This window comes from Typopeltis vanoorti, chromosome 6 (genome assembly GCF_054136105.1).
Source record: "Typopeltis vanoorti isolate ZY-2024b chromosome 6, IOZ_Tvanoo_1.0, whole genome shotgun sequence".
NCBI lineage: Eukaryota > Metazoa > Arthropoda > Arachnida > Uropygi > Thelyphonidae > Typopeltis > Typopeltis vanoorti.
Genome location: NC_143554.1, coordinates 89,956,768 through 89,983,368, shown reverse-complemented (window position 1 = coordinate 89,983,368; position 26,601 = coordinate 89,956,768). Strand labels below are relative to the sequence as shown.

Genomic DNA, 26,601 nt, shown 5'->3' with positions numbered 1-26,601 from the left:
TTATAGTCATTCAAACTAATTGTTTCATAACATTATCTACCGAGTAAATATGTACGCCAATATATATATATATATATTCGGACAAAAAGAATTATCCGTTCTTTCGGATAAAAAAAATGATAACTGCATAGAAATTATCAGTGGAGTTCGATAGCATAGCATAAATGTGAATAAAATTTAAATATTAGGTACATGTGACTCCTGCTTATGCGAAAGGGCAGCCATTATATATACAGTATCAAAAGACATAAACCCCAGTTCGACTATATTCTCATAGAGGATGAAATTTCCTATCGAAGTTTTAACGAGAAAGAGATAGACACCATCTACGCCAAAGTTGAAATATTTCAGAGGAAGAAAACAGTATAAAACACTCACAGAGTATGAACAAAGAAATACAGTCCGCTCACGAGAATCAGCAAAACAGAATAGCTGCATTACATATATAAACGAACAGACTTGGGATGCGTAAATGTTAATATTTGAACTTTATTCAAATAGTATGTTATGTGACGCTATCGATATTTATATACCGTTATGTAATTTTTATTTTTAAAAAAATAACAAACAATGAAAAAAAAACATAAACCCATTCGCTAAACATATTTTGCCTATAAGTGACGATAGTCGATTTCCTACTTCAGAAATGGAAAATTCCAAACTGAGGTGTGCGTTGTGCAATGCACACCTCATTTTGAAAGCACCATTTTCGAAGAAAAAGTCTGCACGATACAAGAGAAAATACGTGTTTTAAAAAATTCAGTTTACTTATGAAATGATGAAAGTAGTAGCAGTAGGGGCAATAAGGACAAGATCAAGATAAGATAAGGAATCGTGACGTGATTGGTTGTTCATTTGATGACGTCATGAGTTTGGAATGTTTGGAATTTCCCTGGGGGGATATGTGTCGATGGGTTCAGTTCTTGTGTTTTGGTTCGCGTATGGAATTATGGGTGATGGTTGAGATAAGGATTCGTATTGTGATTGGTGGGGCACTAGTGACCAGATCAAGATAAGATAAGGAATCTTGTCGTGGGTGTGTGTTGTTTTCAGATGTAGATAAGTGACGTCATTTGTTGTTGTCAATAAGTGATGTAATTTGTTAGTTGTAAATAAGTGATGTTATTGTTTTGAATGGAAAAGGAAGATATTAGTGGATAAGGATCCATGGCATGATTGATGGGATACTATGAACAAAATAGGGGTAGGGTGAATGTGGGGGAAGCAACGTCAGTGTCTTGAATGTGTATTGTTATGAGTTGTAGATATGTAAATGGTTTGCGTATGGCATTATGGGGGATGGATAGTGATAAGATAAATTTTGGAATGTTTGGAATTTCGCTGGGGCCTCCTTCTGTCGGGGACATCACATGGTGAGTTGAGTTCGCATACAACATTGTGGGTGACATTTAGAGATAACGAATCGTCACATTATGTATTTGAATATTTCTGGGGAACATATGTCTCTCTGTAATATTACATGGTGTTTTGGTTTGCCTATGGAATTGTGGGCGATGTTTTTGAGATAAGATATCTTGGAATTTTCCCAAGGTGATGCACACATCCTTGATTGTCGTCATGTTTTGTCTTTGGTCGTCTATAGATGGCTGTACTAATTTTCCAATACAGTTTGGGATATTTCTTTCCTGTTAAAGGGTGGGAATTCTTAGAGTCATGATGGCGGCAGTGATTAGTCTTTTCTGAATAATTGAATTATATGCTGGTGTCCCTCAAACACACACACACACACATTAGACATGAAAAGTCGCTAATGTATCGATGTTGATACTCTAATATGTACCCTATGATTATTCTTATGGAAAAAAAAAATATTCAGTATTAGAGTTACGCTTACCAAAACATATGAGCAGTGATTATTGAAATCACAATTATCAATTGTTATGTTTAAGTTTAAAAAAAAAATTAACTTGCATTTCTTTCCAGAATGGGAATATCTTGGTACTATGTAGGGTTTCTGAATATTCCAAATTGTTGATTTTTAACATATATTCACAGCATAGAACACAAACACAAGTCTGAAAATGCAGTTGACTTTTTCATTATTGGTTACTGGGGGCTAACATATATTCACAGCACAAAAACACACAAAACATAGGAGTTGAAAGATATTTCTGTAAATAACCAGAAAAGCTAGTTGACTACTTAATTTAGATTACTATCCGATTGGTTCTCTGTATTAATTCCTTCCCACAGTTGCTCATGCTATGTTTTCCCAAGCTTGATGGGAAAGTCTATGCACGTTTAGTTTAGGATTAGTGTTATTTCCTGTTTCGAATTCCGAGTGCTGTTAGAGTATGGAATTCTGACAAGTGAAATTATTATTTTTTTCAAATTTATTGGTTATTTTCTGTATTTTACTTTTAAAATTCAGTTAACTACATATTCTAACAGAATAACTGAGCAAAATAAATAAATAAATAAATAAAATGTATGTGAATTATTTTCCAACACTGTAGATTTCTCAGTAAGTCTTATCTTAAAGATAAGACTTACTCTTATCCGGTCACCAATTTTGTTGTATGTAGGTGAGAAAACGTGTGTTTAGGTTGGAACTCTTCGTTCCCGTGGGAAATTATTGCTGTAGTAAATTAATGCTTAATTTTTTTATTTTTAAACCAATATTGACTATTAATTTTACCTGCGATTCCTTGTGCTCTGAACCTATTTCTGTAACTGAAATTTATTTTTTTTATTTATTTTTTCTTTAGCATTAGTAATTTTAAGTAACGGATATGAGACAAACAAGGTTTTGAACTTGCCATAGAGTTTTCTTTTAGAAACTTCTTTTGCCAGCACAACAAATAAAGTTATTTCTTATTATTTCAAATGAATATTAGCTCTGTAGTATATACTTTGTTAATTTCTATGTTACCTTTTATTTGACTGTAATATTATTAACAAATTGTATTTACTGAATCTAACATACAGAAAATAAATAGTGAAAAAGACAGTTTATTTATTTTTTCTTATTCTGATTTAACATTTGCGCTGATGTTCATAGTGTATGATTTGCCACTGGTGTTTATGTGTAATTCATGCGATTTTTTTCCATGTGACATTTCAAAACAAGTTGAACTATGGTTTTTACATAGTTCATCTATGTAGAAAGTATTTTTAACTTGGGTATAATTATGTTAAAGATACCAAGCAATTTTAAACCTGGTTTTACTCCATTTTTTCCCAAGTAAGCAAACAGACAAAATGTCAAGTTTGTGCCTGCAATTGATGCAAGACTAGCTGATCCCACAGGTAGTGCAAGACCAAGACAACTCGTGGTAAAAGTGGAGCAAGCTCTGATCACTAATCTTAATATTTATGCCTTGGTCTTGCACTACCTGTGGGATCAGCTAGTCTTGCATCAATTGCAGGTGCAAACTTGACATTTTGTCTGTTTGCTTACTTGGGAAAAAATGGAGTAAAACCAGATTTAAAATTGCTTGGTATCTTTAACATAATTATACCCAAGTTAAAAATACTTTCTACATTTATATCTCCTCCTGAGATTTGTATTTAATAAGGTTATAACACCTTATGGTAACTTGGTTTGGTAAAATACTTACAAGCTCTGCATTACTAAATCTTGGTATTTCTAGCCTGGCTCCCACTGATGAGACCTCAATAAAGGTCGAAACTGGTCTGGGTAGTGGCCCCTTGCCTTTAATACAAAACATCATACATCCCCTTATTGGAGATGTGTTTTGGCATTAAGGGTAAATATTAAGATTAGTGATCAGAGCTTGCTCCACTTTTACCACGAGTTGCCTTGGTCTTGCACTACCTGTGGGATCAGCTAGTCTTGCATCAATTGCAGGTGCAAACTTGACAATTTGTCTGTTTGCTTACTTGGGAAAAAATGGACTAAAACCAGGTTTAAAATGGCTTGGTATCTTTAACATAGTTCATCTATGTAAAACTCATTTCCGTTAGTCCCAATTGACTATTGTTCTCTCAGCCCGACATTTATTTCACAGTAGGGATATTTATATATATAAATATCCCTACTGTGTTGAAATACATCAATATATTTTAACACAGTTATTATATTAGATATTCTTTACAATACAAATAAATAATTATCTATTCTTATTTCAAATGAAAATTAGCTCAGAAAGAAAGAAAAATTGTAAAGGAAAAAATTTTTTACCCTCAAATAAATATTTATGATCACAGCAAACAAGAAATTCATCAGCTTTTTTTCAAAGTTTTGAAATTCATGCACATATTGTTTTCATCATTTGGTATCATTTAAATGAAGAACAGGTCTGGCTATTAAGTTCGTTAATGTTTTTTAAGGGTGCTTAAGGGTCAAAGCTGTATAACTGAGAGGAGACCTCCACATAGCCTTTAAAGGAATGCGGAGAACCAACCAGGGCTTCTGACCTAATGTCCAATCCTCACCTTCTCGTGGTGCACCCTGTTGGGTATCTACTTTGATACTGAACGAACGAGGATGGGCTGGCAATTTGGGATTTAGCCGACCAAATTGTATTCTCATTGGTTAAACCAAAATAAAAAATGATGGTACAACATGACAAAATTTCATGCCGGCTGGGGCGTCGCCCGGTTAAACAAGGCCCCCGTTGTTTTCGCCAGGGAACCAGGGCGAACAGCGAAAAGTCAGCTACTGGAACAAATCTGAAAACAAACCCCAACTCAACATCACCAGAGTTAAAGATCGGTACTATCAACGTAAGAAGCCTGAATGGCAAAGAAATGGAGCTTGCTGAGGAATTAGATAAGTACCAGATCGACATAATAGGGGTGACCGAAACAAAAAAGACAAAAACTGGCGAGATCTTCCTGAGCAATAAATACAAAATGTTATATTCAGGCAATGACAATCAAGGAAAAGAAGGAGTAGCCATAGTATTCAACACAAAATACGAGGCTAATCTTCTTGAATGGCAGTCAGTCTCAAGTAGAGTAATGTGGGCAAATATGAGAATGGGGAACTGGACAATGAGACTTATTTGTGCCTATGGTCCCACAGAAGGGTCTACTAAGGTAGAAGTGGAGGAATTTTTTGAGGCTTTAGAAAAAGCAACTGACACAATGAAAAAGGAAAAGTTGGTCCTTGTTGGGGATCTAAATAGTAGAGTAGGAAATGATTGTGAGACATACAAAAATATTTTGGGAAAATTTGGAGAAAAGAGCAAAGCTAATAATAATGGCAAATATCTGTTGGATTTCTGCTCAGGACATGGACTGGTTATTACTAACACCATGTTCCAACATAAAAATGTGCACAAATTCACATGGAGAGAAGAGGCTAGGAATAAGAAAAGTCTCATTGACTATGTTATTGTTGATAGTGATGTTTTCTCCCTGGTGCAGGACACCAGAGTGTACAGAGGATTTGAAATTGGAAGTGATCACTATTTAGTCTTGAGCAGGATAAAATTGAATTTCATATTGAAAAGAATAACATGTAAGAAAGTTTTAAAGCGAATAAAAGTTGAGCAGCTCTCAGATGTGAACTGTAGACAAAAATACAGAAATATTATTGAAAAGAAAATGAAAGAGTTTGAGAACAGGAATCAAACCTTGGAGATTCAGTGGCAAACTCTGAAGGAAACATTAATTGATTCTGCCAGAGAGGCATGTGGTGAGGTTGTGTGCAAGGATAAAAAAATCAGAACTGCCTGGTGGACACAGGAAGTTAAAGAGGCAGTGAAGGAAAAGAAGAAAGCATATCAAAAGTTCCTGGCAAATAAGTCAGCTTTTACTCTTACAGAATACAGAGACAAATGTAAGAAAGCTAAACAGTGTGTAAAACTAGCTAAACAAAAGTCATGGGAGGACTTTGGCAAGAATATAGAAAATAAATATCAAGAAGGTGGCAAAATATTCTGGAGGTTGTTGAAGAAGCTTAGGGATGGAGGAAAGAGTGCTGTAAAAGGAATTAGAGATGATAAAGGTGAAATGAAAACAGGAGAAAAAGATATCCTTGAAGTATGGAGTAATTACTTTGAAAAACTGCTAAATGAAACAAGCAGTGATGACAGCACAGTGATAAAAAACACTGAGCAGGCATGCAGTCAGGAATACATATCCATACTTGAAGTAGAAAAAGCCATCAAAGGCTTGAAATGTGGAAAGGCAGCAGGAGTAGATGATATTCGACCAGAAATGCTGAAGTATGGTGGTATAAGAGTCTTACAGTGGCTGCACTGCATAGTTCAGAAAGCCTGGACAGACGGACGAATTCCCGATGATTGGAGTAGAGCTCTCATAGTACCCATATATAAAAAGGGAAATAAAACTGAATGTGAGAATTACAGAGGTATTTCCCTACTGAGTGTTCCTGGCAAGATCTATGCAAGTATACTTGAGAAACGGTTGAGAAGAATTGTAGAAGAAAAGCTTGGTGAAGAACAAGCTGGATTCAGGCCAAATAGAGGCTGTCAGGATCAGATCTTCACTTTACGACAAATAGTCGAGAAAGCATGGGAATATAACAAAGATCTGTATTTAAGTTTTGTCGATTTGGAAAAGGCATATGACAAGGTGCCAAGAGAGAAGCTATTCAATACGCTGCAGTTATATGGTGTCAATGGGGCATTATATCAAGCAATACTTAGTCTTTATTTGAGTTGTGAGTCAGCAGTTAGAATTGAAGGAAGTACAGGAAGATGGTTTAATGTTAAATCTGGTGTGAGACAAGGATGTACGTTATCCCCTCTGTTATTCATTATCTATATGGATCACATTATGAAGGAATGTGGTATTAAACCTGATATCAAAATTGGAGATGTTAATGTCAGCTCTTTGCTTTATGCGGATGATGTTATACTTCTAAATAAATCCGCTACAAGTCTGCAAGATTCTCTGACTAAATTGAATAGCTGTTGTAATAGATATGGTATGAAGGTCAGCAATAAAAAGACAAAGACAATGAAAATAGGCAGAATCATTGAAAATGTCAACTGTGTTGTGAATGGAGAACCTGTGGAACAAGTAAAACATTTCAGCTACTTAGGCACAATTTTTACTGAAGATGGTAAACTAAATATAGAAATAGACAACAGAATCAGCAAAGCTGGTATCGTGGGATGTCAATTGAATAAATTCATATGGAATAAGAAAGAAATTAGTCGGAACACTAAATTAGCTGTATACAAGACTGTGTTCAAACCAATTTTAACTTATGGATCTGAGAGCTGGGTCAGAAGTAAAACACTTGACCAAAGACTAGAGACCGCAGATATGAGAGTCCTGAGAAAGATTAGAGGCATGAACAGATGGCATCAATGGCAATATCATATTAAAAATGAGGATATTAGGAAAGAACTTGACATTGTCAGCATCCAGGAATGCGTTAGCAGAGCTAATCTCAGATGGTATGGTCACTTAAATAGAATGGGAGAGGAAAGATTAGCAAAACAAGTGTTCTCTGCCAGGTTGGCAGGAAAACGACCCAGAGGAAGACCAAGATATAGGTGGATTGATATGGTACAAAGTGCCTTATACGATAGAAATATAAGATCTGATAATGTTGGAGTCTTGACAAGTAACAGACTGATTTGGAGGAAAATTGTAGATAGGAAGTTAGTAATGATGTAATTTTTTCATGTAGTACTGTCATATCCTGTACACCCCTTGAGGGTACATGGCAGGAATTTGATGATGATGATGATGATGAATGTTTTTTAATTTTTCTCTTCCAATGGCGAGTATTTTTTGATATATGCATGTTGATTCACTTGTTATCTGCATGCTGCGACACCTTTTTATTTTTTTTGTCACTTTTCAGGTGAAATATTCTCCACTAAAATTCTGCCTATTAATTTAATACCCATTTCTTTTTGCTTCCAAGAGTTGACACAGTTTCACAGAGTGGATTTTCAAAAAAAAAAAAGTCTCTGGTTAGTTTGTGGCATGAAATTTCACAAGGAAAAAAAATGTTACGGTCTTACTTAAATTTGTATAACACATCAATGACACCCAATTTGTTCATTTAAATTTACATATTTTATTTGAGTCATATTGTTTAAATTGTATTTACTGAATCTAACATACAGAAAATAATGTGAAAAATACAATCTATTATTTTTTTGTTCCTTAATCTTATTGTTAAATTTGCACTGTTGTTCAGAGGTTCTTTCTATGCTTGTGGAATTGCCATCATGTGGTTTTTGACAATGTGACTCTCATCTGCAGGTTAATTTTCACTGGTGATCATTGGGAATTTATTACTGTAGTAAAATTAAGGGTTGCATATTTATATCTTTGAAACCAATACATATATTTCTGAGCATTATTAAAAGCACAGAATCTTTCATTATGTTTCCAAAGCATTTAAAAGTACAAGTTATGTTTTTACGTTTTGGGCATCCAAATTCATTTAAATCAAGAACAGGTCTCCTATTAACCTTGCTGATGTTTTTGATTTTTCTCTTCCTTTGGCGAGTAATATTTGATATGTGCATGTTGATTCTATCATCCAATTTCTTAGTTTGTCCAGAGATAGTGAACCAATTTCCCACTTCAGCTGATGGTTATATTTTATTAACGAAGAATTCTGTTTTTTAACTTTCTTTCCAACTACAAGGTGATTTTGTCAATGCATATCTTACAATAATTCCATCAGAAATACAAATTTCTTTAGGAAATAAATTTGAAGTCTTATTCAAAAGAAATTGCACATCAATTATACCAATGATAACCGATAATTCGTATTTTTCACCCACTGTAGATTTTGCATATTCATTTTCCTTCATTCTTCTTACATTACTTCATTTGGCACCACAAATAAAGTTATTATAACTATTATTATTATTTCACTGATTATTAGCTCTGATCTTATATTTTATGTTAACTTTCTGTTACAAAATTCTGAACAATTGGAACTTTTCACAAAGAAACTTTCAAAGAATTTTGTGGCTCACCCATTATTTTTACATTACCGAACACAAAACACCATAACATAATACAGCAGCTGCAAAGGATGAATGATTTCCTTAAGTCCAAAGTCACTCGACTCTATGGTTTTTTCTTATAGTACTGTTTACCCTTACTATGCCCCTACTCTCACCATTCCTTTAAAAATTAACCTTTTGCTCAGCTGACTCAACGACATGTTTTTGCATGCTGTTGGGTATACTGTTGGTGTGTTTTTATCTTACTTTGTGTGGGGAAAGGTAAAATTTGTATTTGTGTTATCTGGAGAGTACAAATATTTATTCAATACAAACTTTAAGAGTTTAAGTCATGTTTTTGGGTTAATTATCTGCTATCTCTCTGTAAAACAACCAAATTCTAACAGTTCGGATTTTCGATTATGTGAACAAATTGTTTTCAGATAACTCAAACAATGCGAATAGGTAGCATTAGACAATTTCATGGATATCAGTTTAACACTTTTTCCCCCATTCCTGGCATGAATTTCACAGTAGTGTTTTTTTTACAATAATTAAACAGAATGCATTAAGGTATAAAGTTATGGATTGAAATATCAAATTCTAATCAGAATAACTGAGTAAAAAATTCACCATGGAAAAACAGAACAACAAAAACACACATCTTTGTTCATTTCAGTTTACAATTGCATATTTTATTTTGCTGAAATACTATTTACAAGTATATTCACAGAGAAAAAATCAAAACATGTAATTACCTAAAAATATTTCACAATATTTAGTTTACACTCTTAACATTTTCCAAAGAGTTCAATAAAGAAAATTTTCGTTACTGTTTCTTGGTTAAATTACATCAAAATAGCTGGTCATGCAAAAGAGCTTTTAGAACAGATACCATGGTAAGCAGAGATCCATACATTTGATATTACGTCAGTCAGGAAATGACACCATGCCTCCCTAAACTTTCTGTGTATTCTCTTGTCAACAAATATACACAAACAGTTTTCGTAAATGTCCCAAAATAAAGAATCTTTATCGAATTGGATAAAATCTTGAAAGTCTAATTTTACCATTGATGAATTTAAATGATTAGCGATAATTTTCCCCATGATATGAATAGCTGGTAATTCAGTTTCCAAAAATAGTAAATGATTATCAGTGTCGTACATTTTTGTTGAAAATCTCCCAGCTTCTTCACAACTAATAGAGAAAACTTTACTTCCACCAGCTCCTCTGTATCGAGTATTAGTTCCCCATCTTGGCATTTCAGAATATAACACTCACCGAGGTCCATTTCGTAGTCAACTCTTCTTTGCAAGTAGCCAAGGATATCAGACCACTTCCTGCGTAACTTTTCCCAAGGGGTCCTGGATAAATACATCACAATGTACGTGTCTTCTAAAATAATAATTGGTTTCAAACCTTTTAGAGCTATGTGAAGAGTTTTGTCTTGTGCTATTTTCCTGAAGAAAGAAAATTGCTTTTTTTTTCTCGTGCTATTTTCCAGAAGATGTCTGCTCAGGGTAGTGGAGATGATCAAGCTCATCATTTGCAGATATCTTTTAGTGATGTTGTCTCCAACTCATACTGATAACTTTGGAGGGGGAAAAAATACTCCAACTGATACTGATAAATGCAGAGCGAAAAAAAAAGAAAGAAACCCTTCCCTGCAATGCTCTCCCACCCATACTCTAACCCCTCATCTCTCTCTCTCCTCCAGAAAATGTCTGCACAGCCTAGTGGAGATGAGCGTGCTCTCCTCATTTGCAGATATCTTTTAATGTTGTCATCTCCAACTGATACTGATAACTTTGGAGGAGGAAAAAAAACGCGTTTTTTTCTTGGGAAAATTCCAAGATATCTTATCTCAAAAACATCACCCACAATTCCATAGGCAAACCAAAACACCATGTGATATCACAGAGAGACATGTTCCCCAGAAATTTCCAAACACATAACGTGACGATTTCGTATCTGTAAATATCGCCCACAATGCTTTATGTGAACCCAACACATCACATGATGTCCCTGACAGGTGGGGGGTAAGCAAAATTCCAAACATTCCAAAATTTATCTTATCACTATCCGTCACCCATAATGCCATATGCAAACTATTTACATATCTACAACTCATAACAATACACATCTAAGACACTGACGTTGTTCCCCCCAACATTCACCCTACCCCTATTTTGTTCATAGTATCCCACCAATCACGCCACGAATCCTTATCCACTAATATCTTCCTTTTCCATTCAAAACAATAACATCATTTATTTACAACTAACAAATGACCTGGTCACTTATCTTCATCTGATGATAACAAACATTCACGTCACGATTCCTCATCTTATGTTGATCTTGATCTGGTGAGAACTGTCCCACCAATCACGACACGAGTTCTTATCCACTAATATATCTCCCTTTTCCATTCAAAACAACGTCACTTATTTACAACTAACAAATTACGTCACTTATTGACAACAACAAATGACGTCACTTATCTATATCTGAAAACAACACACCCACAACAAGATTCCTTATCTTATCTTGATCTGACCACTAGTGCCCCACCAATCACAATACGAATCCTTATCTCAACCATCACCCATAATTCCATATGCAAACCAAAACACAAGAACTGAACCCATTGACACATATGCCCCCAGGAAAATTCCAAACTCATGACGCCATCAAATGAACAACCAATCACATCACGATTCCTTATCTTATCTTGATCTTGTTCTTATTGCCCCTACTATTACTACTACTACTGATGAAAGACAATCAGCAGGCAGTTTTAGACTTATTACTGATAGTCTAAATTGTAGATCTCTGGTCAGGCTTTAAGTACAGATTTTTTTGTCTTCCAGAAGAAATGGGTTTTTAATCCCGCAAATCAGCACAATGAACTCGAGACACACTCGTGTGCAAATACATACTACTTAGGATAAGGAAAATCTCCTATCTGGCACATCGTAGGCAGGCAGGCAGTCAAATTCGGCCGTGATGAGAGATAGGAGCCAGATGTGTATTGTTTGCCAAAAAATTAGTGCTTAAAGAGTTTCGCCTATCCCCTTGGGGAATAAAAAAAAGATGTCAGAAGATTCATTCTACACATGCACTCTGATTGTTAGCCCTTGTTAATTTCCGAACATTTGAAGAAAAAAAGCATTAAATACAGCCGAATACGGTTTAAGATGTTGACTTCTCTACATAGATATTTTCTAATTTGGTAGCATGGAACAGATCCACTACAGATATTTATATGATAACGAACAATCAACATAATCGAAAATCCACTTTACTTGTGAGATGGCATTTTAAAACTTATTACTGATATATTCATCTTCAGAACAAGCAACAACCGAAACGAATCGTTATTGCTTACAGACCACAGTTAGGCCATCATCAGAACTCAAGCGTCTAGACTAGAAAATTTCTTAAGATGAAGAACTCATGAAAGAATTGAATTTTATATGAGGAGTAGTGCGCGCAGTTAGCCTAGTGGCTATGCGCTTCACAACCATATGCCTGGGAAAGGAGTGTCCTAGGTTCGATTCCCGTCGATGACGTGAGGAGCTCAAGGATCTTCCTCAGCCATAGCCATGTTAGCCGGTCTTAGGCGTGGACAACAGGGTTTTTCTCCCCAGTTTATCTGGGGTTTTCCTCCCACAAGCAGGCAAACCGGCCCGGTGAACACACGCGGATTTGCATCCATGAATACTTACGACAATATGTGGAAGAGATAGGATCCTCACCACATGTCGTTATGGCATGAGTCGCATCATGGTAGCCAACATCATGAGTCGCATCATGAAGGGAAGAGATGAGGAGTACTCTGCCAGAATGGTAGCTCTACTAAAGACATAAGCCAACAAGAATATAGGAAAAAAATGATAAACTTACCTATTATCAGCAGTTTCTCAGAGACCGATATACTTTATTCACGGTTTTAATATTGCTAGAATGACTCTTCATTCCAGTGACCAATGAGAATAACTTCGCTCACTAAAAGCGAAACAATTCATTTAAATATCAATTTGAATGTATAATAACAGCATCATTATTATCATCATCATCACATAATCCCCTCCCCCCTCTCTCTCTATCACACACACGTTGCTAAAGTGAATTTTAGTTTTTCATTATGAGAGAGAATTCCAACATTATAAAATATGCCGGATAATATATCTTTTGCTGTCTAGTAGATATTTAACATTATCTTTTTCCTTTATATTTTATAAGAAAAAAAAAAGATGTGTGTTTTGGCTTGGAGATTTGTCGCTTTCTCTGTCATATCTTATTCTGTGCGACAAGTTTTAAGGTAATAAAATAATCCCTTCGTGACTTTTTTTAAATTGCTATGTAAGCTGAAGGGTAAGACAGTTTCCTGTATCACCTGAGGTGTCGAAAAAGGATTTGCCGTGTTTTGTAGCAAACAAAATGCGTAGCCCACAGAGAGAAGATAATTTGATGTATTAGTTTATCATTAAATGCTCTTCAATGGGACGTCTTGTTGTGTTATGACTCAAGTCCCGACAGATAATTGAAGGTAATCATATCCAATAGCGATGAGAATGTGAACGACCTTTGGTACGTAGAAAAGAACCTGTGCGTATATATGTACTGACATGCGGCTCGGATTGACGTTGTAGAATTCCAGCCTGTAACGACAAATTTTGAGTTTTAATAGCTCCGCCGGGGACTGGTTTATGCCCGCCTGCAGCAAGGCTTGCTGTATTAACTGAAGGATCCTAATTAGGTAGGTTAGATGAAAGCGAGTGATGGAGATAAAGGGAAATGAGTTATTTTTTCCCCTACAGAAATGTTTTGTCGCGAAAGAGCCGACAACTAACCAATTCTCTTCCACCCTATATCGGTTATTGTTAAAAGTTACTGCGTTCAGCGGATGTTGAAAGTCAATGTATCACTAGGCTTAGGTGATTCCAAGGTCAAATTATCTTCCCCCCGCCTCCCAGAGCTTGGCTACAAAGATTGCATCGACACTGCAGGGGAACAATTCTGAAATGTACCAGCTGGAACGGACGCACTTAGAGGGCCATAGATCTCCAGGGGAGGTATATAAAGTAAAATTGTTTTGCTGTGATGATGACTAATGCTATGTTAGTTGGCCGTTGGGGAGAGAAGAAAGAGGTGTAGACGAATTACTAGGCAATCAGGTTTACGAAGGTCATACCGATTTTAATCTCCCCAGGAGAAAATCATTTATAAATATAATGGAAAATCATCCTTGTATTAAATCTTGCTGTTCATTTTCGGTGATTAAAATTACATTTGATTGCAATTTGATTTAGATGTAAGAGTGCATCTAACAGACAGACCATGTTTTAAGGTTTCTTCACCTTGTGTTTTCCGTGAATATTTAACTAACAACCATGGTTCGAATCCCATCTAGGATGCGAAGAACCATTATAAAGGCTTTTCATTCCGCAAAAAAGAAGACAACCGACCAGAAGAACGTAACACAATTAACAGACTTAATACACAACCTCAGTTACTGCGGCTATAACTCCAAGATATCCAAATAGCCTCCGCAGCTCATTTGGAACAGTCGATATGAAATCCATTGTAAAGACAAGAGATCGAATCCTTTCTAGCACGCGCGGATTGAGTTTTTCACGAGTGTACGGGGGTGGTAAAATTTTTTCTCCTTCAAAGGCAGTTGACAGACATAGGCTTTAGTTGCCACGTCGTAAGAATAAACAATTGCAATCACAACTAATTCGTGAAATAATGAAAAGAAATTTAAAATATTTTAAGACTAAGTAGATTTTCTTAAAATCTTAAAAGAAACATATTTCATTTTTATTTTTTGTTCTTTTTTTTGTTCTTTTTTATATTTTAATGGAAAAAATCACACTGGTGTTGGTTCACAAATTTTGCTTCTTGCGTATTTCGGCGATTAATGAATATTAATAAATATATGCTTATTCATATAAGTTTCATTTTAAAAGGTATTGATAAGAAACACAAAAAAAAAGATTACAAACGCAAAATCTTGAATATAAGTTGTATTGAATATAAATACAATAAATATTATAATAATATATGCCTGCATTACGATTTTTTTTTCGATGGGAGCCGCGAAATAAATTTCATCCATAAGTTTGGGAAGCTGTGGCGTAGAAGATAATATAAATCGCAATACGGGTACCGAGAGAGAGAGAGAAGGAACACTGAAGTTGGAGAGCATGGTGATAAAATGTATTTGCACAAAATCCACGGTAATAAATTTCTTTCCTAATACATTAAATGTTTCACATGGTCGCATTCCACGAAAGAAAACAAATCTAGGTCCAAAATAAATGAATAACAGGAACGGCTTCCTTGTACTAGTACATCACAGAACTATTATAAGTTTTTCTTTGATTAAAAATTTTCCATTACTCTGAAAAGAAGCTAAGGCAATTCATTTCTGGGCTCAAAGTTAAAAATATCAGTAACTGAGTCCATTTTAAAATAAGATTCATTTTGGAAATACTTTTCATTACGTACAATTCAAATATGTAATGTATGTGTGTAAACACTAGTATTCATGATGATGAGCTTAGGCTTATACGAAGAATTTTGATTCTTTTTGATCTTATTTCTTTCTAAATTGTGGTAGATTTCACTGTGATTGCTATATATTTAAACTACAATATCTAGTGGTGAAAAAAGGTTGTCACTTATTTTTTCAATGAATACTTTAATCCCCAGTAACCATTTAGTATACTTCATTGCTGGACAACAATGACAAAAACAGTATATACAGTAACGTATTTGGTATTTTCCAAATATAAATTAAAAGTTCTCTATTGATTTCGCCAATAAAAAATAAAATAAAATAAATCTATCCTCCTTAACCATATTGTTTATATCCGGAAGAACCCCGACATACTTATGAGAAGGTTTCCAATTTTTTCTCGATGCCACTGATAAAAAAAAAAAAAAAACAGTACATAAAATAATTGTTAGCTCTGCTAGCTTTATGTCCCATAAAAACAAAACTAACTGAAATTATCTTAAATATTCAAGCAGTATTTTTATATCTCTACACAAACAGTATATACAGTATTTTAACTGAGAGTTTCCCACTAGGTACTGGTGGAGGCCGCCCAATCACTTGATTCTTGAATGCAGGAAATGAATAAAATCCCTACCTTTTGTAGTCATGACAGACTTCCATGAATGCTGGTGTGTGTGTGTGTGTGTGTGTGTGTGTGTGTACGTGCGCGCACTTGTCATGAAGAGGAAGTCGACTGCCACAATAGCGACCTATATCGTGATTAAAAGTTTTTACCGCTACAAACGGTAAGCTTATTTTCAGGATGTTCACGTCCCTGGTTGGAATGTAGGCTAAAGCAAGCGACTGTTGTTGTTGTATACATTCCTCCTACTCATTTTTTTCCCCTCCCTGTCTTGGTAAGTGAAAGTAGGTTTTGAGTTGCAACATATCGGTTGACTAATGACAGTATCTGCAGTTTAATTTGTATGTGTGCGTGAGTGGGGTTACAGGTTACTGGATTCCTTGTTTATTTTCGGAAGGAGAAAGTGTTCATTGAAGAAATAAACTTTTTATGACCACTAGATATTGTGGTTTAAATCTATAGCACTCACAATGAAATCTACCGCAGTTTAGAAAGAAATAAAATTTGAAAAAGAATTACCAAAATCCTTCATAAGTTCATAGTAATGTCTTCTATCGGTCTGGAGTGTAGCCTTGAAAGCACACTGGTCAGTTTCTAAAATTCTCCTGCAACTAACTTAACTAGTTAGTCTCTATCCACACATTATACTTATTACCTGCACGTTGTACAGCTCATTACGTGGGTGTTTCGTGTATATTTCACTAGCAGAACACCATGCTTTAGTTCGTCCTCATTTTCTCTTTCCTTCTTGCCATACAGCACTGCTTGTCCCGTTATAATGTTTAAGTCCTTGTATATGAAAGACACACCCTAGCTAATTAATGCTGGCATTACACCAATTATATCAGGTTCTGTTCACCAACATCTATAATCAGCATTTTCTACTTGTTCTGGCAACACTTATATATCAATTTTTTTTTTCTTTCTTTATTAAGCACTTTTACAGCTATTCAATTCAGACAACACAAACAGGTTTATGCGCTCCCTCTCCAAAAGTTGGCATTCACTATATCCTGTTTCAATATTATAATCACCTGTATGTACATTATAAATCTGTATAATAGTTTATAATCCTAGAAATAATAAGTATATTTAAAAAGAAAAAAAAACATTAAAATTGCATATTTCCTCTCAGTTGATTTTATTTTTATCATAAAAATATGATAAATTATGTCACTGAAGGTTAAAACACACACTGTCATATGATTGCACCGTTATAAAAGTAACAATGTTGTTTACACATATTGTCAGTTTTGCATCAAAAAATGAGAAAATCAGACGACTGCTGGGTAACCCAATAAGTGAATTAGAAATAGGAACATATTTTCATCATTGATAACGTTAGTTGTTTATAACAAAGTTTTACGTAGGAAGTATATTAAACATACAAATGTTTATGTATGTTGCTGGTATCTTACTACTGCCAGCTGGAAATTTGCTCAATTTTTTAGCATCCGAAGGTTCCTGTTAAACTTATGGGCATTCAATAAATCCGGAATATTACTGCACTACAGCCATAAAAAAGGTGAAATAATACTTTTTTTGGTTCGATACAGAGGATATATATATATATTTTAATTTCCCTGTCTCTTCTCAACTAGGAAGTAGTCGTGAATGAAATAACCAAGGTATATCTATTATGCATAGTTATGAAGCAAAAATATATCTTTACAGTTATGGAAATAACACCGGAAGAGGATATCAGTGGTTTTCCCGTCCAGAGAGTCAAATACGCACGAAAGGTTACATTCTAGGTCATACAAAATAGAAATTGTAGCGTGAGTGGTGTGTAATGAGAGCAATCGCAACTGGTGAAGTTTCAATGCACGCAGAGAAAGAAGAGTGATAGTGGATACGCCAGAGAATAAAAATAAAATAAAAAGCAGGAAAAAAAAATAGAGAAAGAGAGGAATTGTTTGAAGGAGGTCAATGTGATAGAGAACGTGGGTACTACAACTACGAGTTTCTAGCACTCTAGCATTTCTTAGTATGGTAAAAGTATAATATTTTACTCAAGGTACATACTGGCAAAGAGAAGTACATACTTTATCTTTCTTACATTAGCCTCGCAACCCCTAAAAGTCCAAGACAAGAGCCTTAAAGAATTCTTTTTTCTTCTTATTATTAAAAGTTAGTGAGGAATAATAATAAAAATGCCTGTCCAAATTTCCATTACTAAGGTACTGAACTTTTTGCTGTTATTGACATATCCCTTGAAATGTTTTCGATGGATATTGTATCCCTCATATTTTTCATTTCTCAGAAATACGCTTTTTATTGGTTTTCAATACAATTTGACTATTTTCACGATAGTGTTTGTTACTTTGAATGTTTTATTTGTTCTCTAGCTTCAAAGCAGTTGCAGAGTAAACAACTGAAACCAACATAAAAACAAAAACCGCGTTTTTTTTCATAACGTGTCTGCGTACGTCATTCAGTCTCTCATCTTTTGATTTTTTTTTTTTTTTTTAATAATTTATCTGTAGGTAATACTAAGAAAAATCAATCGTCCTCTCAATGTAGCGATGATGCCTTTCGTGAAAAGAAGTAGGTTCAGTTTCGTTATTGGTAGAGGAAGAACATTTTAAGGACTTAAGATTTGTTAGCCAGTCTCATACGGAGATGGGAGAGTTTTTCGCGTAATCTTAACAATAACCAGCGTTCCTGCAACAGCAAATACAACTAACCACAGACGCTTTTTGGTGTAAAGACCAAAATAAAGAAGATCATCAAAGCCTGCCAAAATGCTAAAACTATATCGCTAAAAACACACGTACTAACCACAGTAATGACTATTTAATTTGCAAATATTTCATCGTAAATAAATACATCATCAGTAGAGTAGTTCCAACATACTAGAACATACAATTAGGACGCATGATTACAATAGAATCTCAATATGCGTGCAGTAACGTGTTATAGAAGTAAATTAAATATAAGTGGGAAAAAAAATATATATATAAAGATTATTTTGCACAATTTTGTATGACAATTTCCCATACTTTAGGAATAGTAAGAATATATATATATATATATATATATATATATATATATATATATTTTTATAAAGATTATTTTACACAATTTTGTATGACAATTTCTATATATATATATATACACACATTGTAATCATGCGCCCTAACTGTATGTTATTCCTAGTATTGTTTGAACTACTGTACTGATGATGTCCCAAGATACTTGGGATGAAATATTTACGAATTAAATAGTCATTACCGTGGTTAGTACGTGTTTTTAGTGATGAATTCACCCACAGGTTTCGTTATATAAAAACTAAAACTATATATCTATATAATAAAATTAGTTTTTGGTTTGTTTGTTTGTCAACTAAGACTGATATTATATAATGTTGCATAGCAACAGTGGGTTCAGCTTACGCCATCAAGAAAGAGATGCTGCTGCTACTATTACTACTACTAATAATAATAATCCATATTACATACATGCGTTTAAGGCTCAAGACCTACACAGTTAGTTATATATTCGTGGTTTTCGTAGCCATAATTATAGGATGGGAGTGGTTAGTCTTATGGATAAAAAAAAAAAAATTTATCTGTGAATTGCGTGTATTCTGGCCCATTTTCCTGGCTGAGAAACGAAAAACAGGGTTTTCGGATTAACTCTTCAGTATGAGACCATGTAACTCATCTTCAAAATAAAACGCCGTGATAAACATTCTTCGTTGTTATTACTACTTTTCAAAACTTTTTTGCGTTCAAGTGAAGTTTGTGTCAAAAACATTGTTTCTGAATTAAATTCCTTGAAATATGAAAAAGAAAAAAAAATAGCGATATTTTTCCTCCAGCACACCAAAAATCAAGTTTTTTCTTTATTTTTTTTCAGTAACAATACGTAATAAGATAATTTTGTTAACTAACGGGTCGTGCTTTACATAATTTGATTATTCTGTAATTGGACGCAGTACTGAGAATAGTTACTTTATTATTACATTATCTGTAAAACAAACTAACTGAGTACTAGGATGGTTTCTTGGATAAGCATTTGTAGCGGAGCCACACAGCTAGCTGATAATAAAGATGGTCATTATTTCCATAATTTTTAATTTGTAAATTTAAGTTGCATCCATTAACAAGCAGAAAGATGCAGGATGAGAATTAATGACTTTTATTTATAACGAACTAGATAAATAATGCTGTGTGTTACAAGGATGGTTTGTGGAGAAGGAACATCAGCCCTGTTATCGTTGCAAACAGCTTCGGGGGGGGGGGGGAGAAGCCACCAAGACAAAAAGGAGAACCATCTTAGCTCAGAACAGGAGGGCACTCACTTTGTTACGAATTTCTAAAACTTAAAGTATTTTACCCTCTTTTTTTGAACACTCTTCGAGTAGCCGGATGTCACCTTCAGCGCGTTCTATATTGTCCTGACACATATTTCCGTTACGATAATAGGAGGATTTGAGAAATAATTTTCTGTTTGCCGATTGTTTTCCATTCATTGTGTCTGCTTGAGTTCCTCTAGTTATTCGGCCCTATTAGAACACATCCTCTATTTCATCCCTGCTGTGCTGATTAAGCCCAATCAACCGACCTAGTTCGGAGATTATACAGCACATTATGGGTAGCTACTTTTGATGGTGATGGGCGTTTCTAGATAGCTGTATCTTCGCTGTTGGCTACCAATATCTTTGCATGATATTGCCAAGAAATACTTTGTTTTATCATATCCTCAGAAACTTACACTACGGTTTTAAATACAATGGAATTTTAAAATGTTTATATAATATAATAGTTACATAAATGTATTACGTTATTTATTAATAACGTAATGCAAATATCAATATTGCAATTACTTAAATAAATATCGATCATTAACTTTTCCACATGACCTCCATGAATGGAACTATAGCTATTTTGTCGACAATGTTTGCAATACGGTATAATCCGGCACAATCTGAACCTAACAGCGATTGGAAAAATCCGTTTTTTTTTGCAAATATTATAAATTGTTTTCGTTTTTACACGTTACATACTGCTTGTAGCATTTGGTATGACATAATTTGGGCAGAAATGTCCTTGAACTAACAAAATTCAAACCTATCGACCAATCATTTCATATATTATATTTTGTGTTTAGGTAGCATATATTGGAGTATCAAATAAAAATTGAAATAGATAAATAAAATACCAAATAAAATAAATAATACGAAATAAAAAGCAAAGTGTATTTTTTTTTATAAGCAGTAATGACTTGAAGCTCCAGTCCGCGCGGTTAGCCTAGTGGCTTTGCGCTTCGCAACCATATGACCGGGGAAGGAATGTCCCAGGTTCGATTCCCGACGAAGACGCGAGGAATTTGAGGATCTTCCTCAGCCATAGCCGAGTTAGCCGGTCTTGGGCGCGGGCAGTAGGGTTTTTTCCGCCAGTTTATCTGGCGTTTTTCATCCCACAAGCAGGCAAACCGGCCCGTGAACATACGCTACAGTCAAAAATATATCCGCCCTTCCCCCCTCCCAGCGGCAGGCTAGGCGACAGGTCGGTTGGGAGTGGTACTAACAAGAAGGAAGCGGGAATAACGCGTAGTGAAAGAAAGAATGACTTGAAGCTCCACTCAGAGAAAGCGGTCATATCGAGAACTAATATGCAATCAGAAATCGCCTATTTGGCAGGCATTCATACAAACAATATATTTTGGTTATTACCTAGTAAAAGTCTCCCGTTGCGAAATCATAGGGTGAAGTACCAGGAAGCAAGCAACTTTAGCTTATCACAGGAACATAGGCAAGGGATGGAAGCGATTATCCGTAGCTCAAGCGACAACTGCTATTGAATAATCTTGCATCCGAGAGGTAATTACTGCGGTTTCCTAGATATCATAGTTAATTATAAGTGTGACATTATACCCTTATTCTCATAAACTGTTATATTATCCAAAACGACAGAGATGGTTTTCGGAAGATAATGCGAATATTCTAATTTGTGGTCATTCTCTGGTAAAGACTTTTTTTTTTTTTTTTTGATCCTTCGATCACTTATCTATCATCATACAGGAAAATCGGCCAGACAACACACCTAACAGCTAAAAAAAAAATACTATTAGTGGGCGGTAGATGACGTAGTGTGTACTGTAGATGGAAGATTAAGTAGTATAGACAGTGGGTTGTGTGGTGTTGAATGCTCTCCCACGATGAGTGATTGGAGATGTCACATAATAATAATAATGGTTTATTTCTACTAGGGGATTCCATGCGAAAAAAAATTTCTTCCCAAATCCCAAACCAGAAGAGATCAGAATAGCTTTTAAGGAATATAATAAATCTGTGGTCCTACAAGATGTCTGCATGTTGAACAGAAAACACTAGTAAAGTAGGGAATGAGAAATGTAATTATGGGGGGGGGGAGAGAATACAAAAGGCGGGTAATATTAAGTGAAGTGAAGAGGGGGGGGACCGCAGAAAGAGAAAATCGCGCTGGGTATTTAATATATTTTGGTGAAGTAGCTCAAACAAGGAGAGAAAATTTGAGAACCTCTTTTGAAACCACATTTTTAAATGAATTTAGTCGCCTTTTCAGTTTGGATCTTTAAACGGTTTGATGAGCGACAAATAGTTATTCATATGTGAACATTTCATCGAATGCATGCATGACGCCTGTTATACTGATACTATCGCCGAACAACCTCTCTTGCACACTGTTTTTTTTTTTTTTTTGTTTGTTTGTTTGTTTTCCCCTAATTTAAACCCCTCATCCGAAAATTCTGAAGGTTGTTTTAAAATTTTATTCTCGAAAACTCCAATTTGGTTGATAATTATTTCAGTGTAGAACGAGGAAGTAATATAAAACGGGGAAATTTAATAAAACGGTAACATAAACTGCATAATACACATTTTGTTACCCTTTTTAAGTCGTTTAATTGCGGATATTAACTTTCAATACTTTATGATACTTGGTGTGGTACAAATATATATCTGTGGCTTGGTACAAGAAGTGTCAATATCAGTTGCTGACCAAATTGACATAAGCAGCATTGAGTTTTTTCAAAACTTCTGTCTTTTCATTTTTGGAAATAAATTCATTCATATTTAATTAATTAGTAGTAATTAAACCAGACATCATACAAAAGTTCATTTAAAATTATTTAATGATAACCATTCACAACATTTTCAAATCTAGATCAATTCAAATTGCAAATGTAGGTCAGCCTGATAAGAATTAACATTTGGCAATTCCTGCACCAATGCACAGAAATAGACCGTATTTTATGAATCAATCAATCTGAAAGCCAGATTGATTGTGGATATAAGTGTGAATACTTTATGCTATCACGACTGTGTGTATGCGCGCGCACACACACACACACACACACAGTCATAATATCATAAAATTTGAATCACTGCTTATTTAAAGAAACTTCGCAAAATATTCACAAACAGCAGGGAGCTCAATAATTAACTTCGTTTGTTAATTAACTTTACTTCCTTGTTTTAAACTAACGTATATCCACATAGTCACAAATTCAAGGACATCGCGATACTAGTTTGATTTCCCAGTCCCCCAACACAGCGAAGAAGAATTCATAATCGATGAATTTTTAAGAATTCAGAAATACAGACCTGTTCCTTAGGGCGTTAAGAATTTTCCACAGATATATACATCCATATTTATTTAATTAATTTTAATAAATAATTTATCAAAATATATTTTTAAATATAACTACTAAACCAAATTAATTACCAGTGTATAAAAGGGAGCGATTTATATAATTTCTGTTGCGATGCACTGCTAAATTTATTTTCCTCGCTATTATTGTGCTTTTGACAATACCTTCAGTTTTGTTATAAGTCATTCTCTATGCTACGAAAGAATGAAAGCCTAAAATGAGCTGACTCATTTAGTGTGGTTCAACGACCATTTTATTCATTTGTTGTGTTCGTGACCCGGAATCCAATTTTAGATGACCTTGGGAAACGAACGCTCAGAGTTGACAATGGAATGGATTCGGGAGATATTATTGCGCGACTATCGATTTTTATGTTTCGTTTCAACTAGCTTTGTTCCACACACAGCGCCTAAAAGCAGCCATCAAATCAAAGGGCTGAGGCTTTGCTTATTTCTTTTATTATTATTATTTTTATCTTTTAATTTAACTGCTCAACAATTATTTCGTCTACTCGTGCATGAAAAAAAAAAGTATTAGTTCTTTCCCATATATCATTCGAGTAAGTGGTGTTCCTGTCCGTCTAATTATCTGTTTAATGAAGTAATGTCTAGACATTACGGTATAGATCAGGGACCGCCAACAGGCGGACCACCGAAACTTTTACTATACGGAGCTTGATTAATCTTTTTCACTAGTGGTAGCTAGAACTGTCAGTAAGGATATCTGGAACTTTGCAATACATACCACTAATATTATACAGTATTAAATTCGGGTAAGTGGACCACCTCAGTGGATATGAGCAATCGCTAGAATACATTAAGTTGGGTTTCTGGTGTTCAAATGTTTCCCCTCCCCTTTTATTTCCTTTTGAAAATAAATTGGTGCGGAAGAATGTGTTATCTAATTATATTGTGATGCTTGCATTTTATCATTCTGGTTATTCACTGATAACTATTAAAGTATTTAATAAAATTATTTATTTATTGCTAGTCCTTAAGTGTTCTTCGTATGTTACTTATTTTATTTCTGCCTTTCTCTGAAAAGGAAACAGATAAAGGCATTCGTATTTATGTCCGTATCCACTGATTTTAAAATTCTAAAAACTTCACACAGATTATAGTGTTTAATAATAATTAAACATTATATATAATAATATCATTATATAGTAATTAAATAATTTAAGATGGTGTAACATTCGTGTTAACCTTTCGATTACGAAAATCACACTATGTTTATTTACAAACGAAAAATTTTGTATAATTATTTGTATACAGTATTTCTATAGAATGGAGCTAGGTTATCAAGTAACCAAAGATTTAGGTGTAGACAAAAGTTGTGAGTGTTGCCACTCACAACTCACGCTAGTCCTGCCACGCGGACACCAGTTCAAATATGACTGTTGCTATTCCTATTTTGTTAATTTGAGAAGTCCATGTTTTTTACCTTGTTATTTTTCCAGTTTTTTGTTATTATTTACACACCTGAAGAAGTCGGCGTTCCGACGAAACTAGTCGTGTTATATTAAAGTTTTCTTACCTTTCTCGGTGTTCTTAGTCAATATAATTATTAATTTTTAAAATGTCTACAAGCCGAGTCAATACTAGTCACAATATATATATATATATATATACACACACACACACATACAGAAAGCTGAAGACATTTATCAAAATGCTTATCAAATGAAAGAAAAACAATGAAATGGAAAGTAAAATGTAAACTACGTACTAATGTTGTTAGAATCCATTGGAAACAGCGTCGCTAAATATCCTTAGGCTTAGAGAGATATTTGGATTATCTATATTCCTGAGTTTGAATTAATCACTACATTGGCATACATATATTATAGCAAAATACAGATTTATCAAGATACGCGAATGAGTTGCATACTACAGACCACACATCCAAAAGTAAAGAAAATCTCTTTACCACCACATACTACGGAAAGAAACGGCAGACGACTACGCACTTTCATCAGAACGCCCCCTAAGATCGTAGTTCGAAAGATTCCAGAAATATAATTATATTTTATTTATTCTCTGGCAACGCACTTTACATATTTGTTTACATAAGTTTCTAATCATGTTTGTGCACGGTGTTTTGACATTGAGGAAGGTTGTGTTGCATAACAGTAATGCCATTTACTGCGTTGCTCTGCTTGGGAAAGATATCTTTAGTAAAGTAGGAAAAATACCAATAAAATCACGCTTTTACACGCATGTCTCATATAGCAACGAACAGTTCCTACTAAGGATGTGACGGTATCTGTTCGCTTTTAATAATAGAAAATCACATATAATGACTGCTGACCGCATGAATTCATGACAGACATTTTTCTCCTAATGCAAGCAGCGTTTCGCCTGACCGGAATGCTGTCATCCGGTTAATGCAAGCAAAAGATTAACGGTAAGTTAAACATATTCGAGTCACATATGGTCATTTTTGTTTATTAATTACATCCGGGTCATAAAGGACTAAAGGTGATATTTAGCCGATAACCTGTATTGCATTATAGTTTGCCATTCGGCGTCTCAACAATAATAAACATAAATATTTTTTATTGCGTAGTTGTCTATAAACTTTCATAATAAAGAGAAAAGAGGTTCTGTTTCTACGTTTTGTCTCATGAAGTCTTTGAGATGTACTGAGGTATTTTAATTTGGGATGGGGGAGGCAGTCTTGCGTCGTATGTGTTGTGCCTTATGCATATATGCGCACAATCAGATTTTCTTTTATGGCACGGTGGGGAATGGGAAACGGATTGGTTCAGTCAGCTACTCCACCAGTGTGTGCGTGCGCGCGCGCGCGCTTGATGTTTGGGTAGGTGGGTAATACTTTCGCTTTAATTTAACAACCAGATGAGAGAATTTAAGATGCTCTGTAGATTATCTTCGTGTTTTGGCCCGACTCCTCCCACCCATCAAATATCC

The 26,601-nt window shown here is 34.6% G+C and overlaps 2 protein-coding genes across 2 annotated transcripts in view; one reads left to right on the top strand and one right to left on the bottom strand.

The window, feature by feature from the left end:
- LOC150105691 (uncharacterized) overlaps window positions 1–25,463 on the bottom strand; it is a 139,980-nt gene extending 114,517 nt beyond the window's left edge. The window contains exons 1-2 of the mRNA XM_090395014.1: window positions 25,400–25,463; window positions 12,789–12,890 (exon numbers count right to left, since the gene is read on the bottom strand). The gene's annotated coding sequence lies outside the window, so the exon portion shown is untranslated. The remainder of the gene's footprint in view (window positions 1–12,788; window positions 12,891–25,399) is intronic.
- The window catches only part of LOC150105690 (uncharacterized), a 124,525-nt gene that overhangs the window by 27,523 nt on the left and 70,401 nt on the right, over window positions 1–26,601 (top strand). The window lies entirely within an intron of this gene.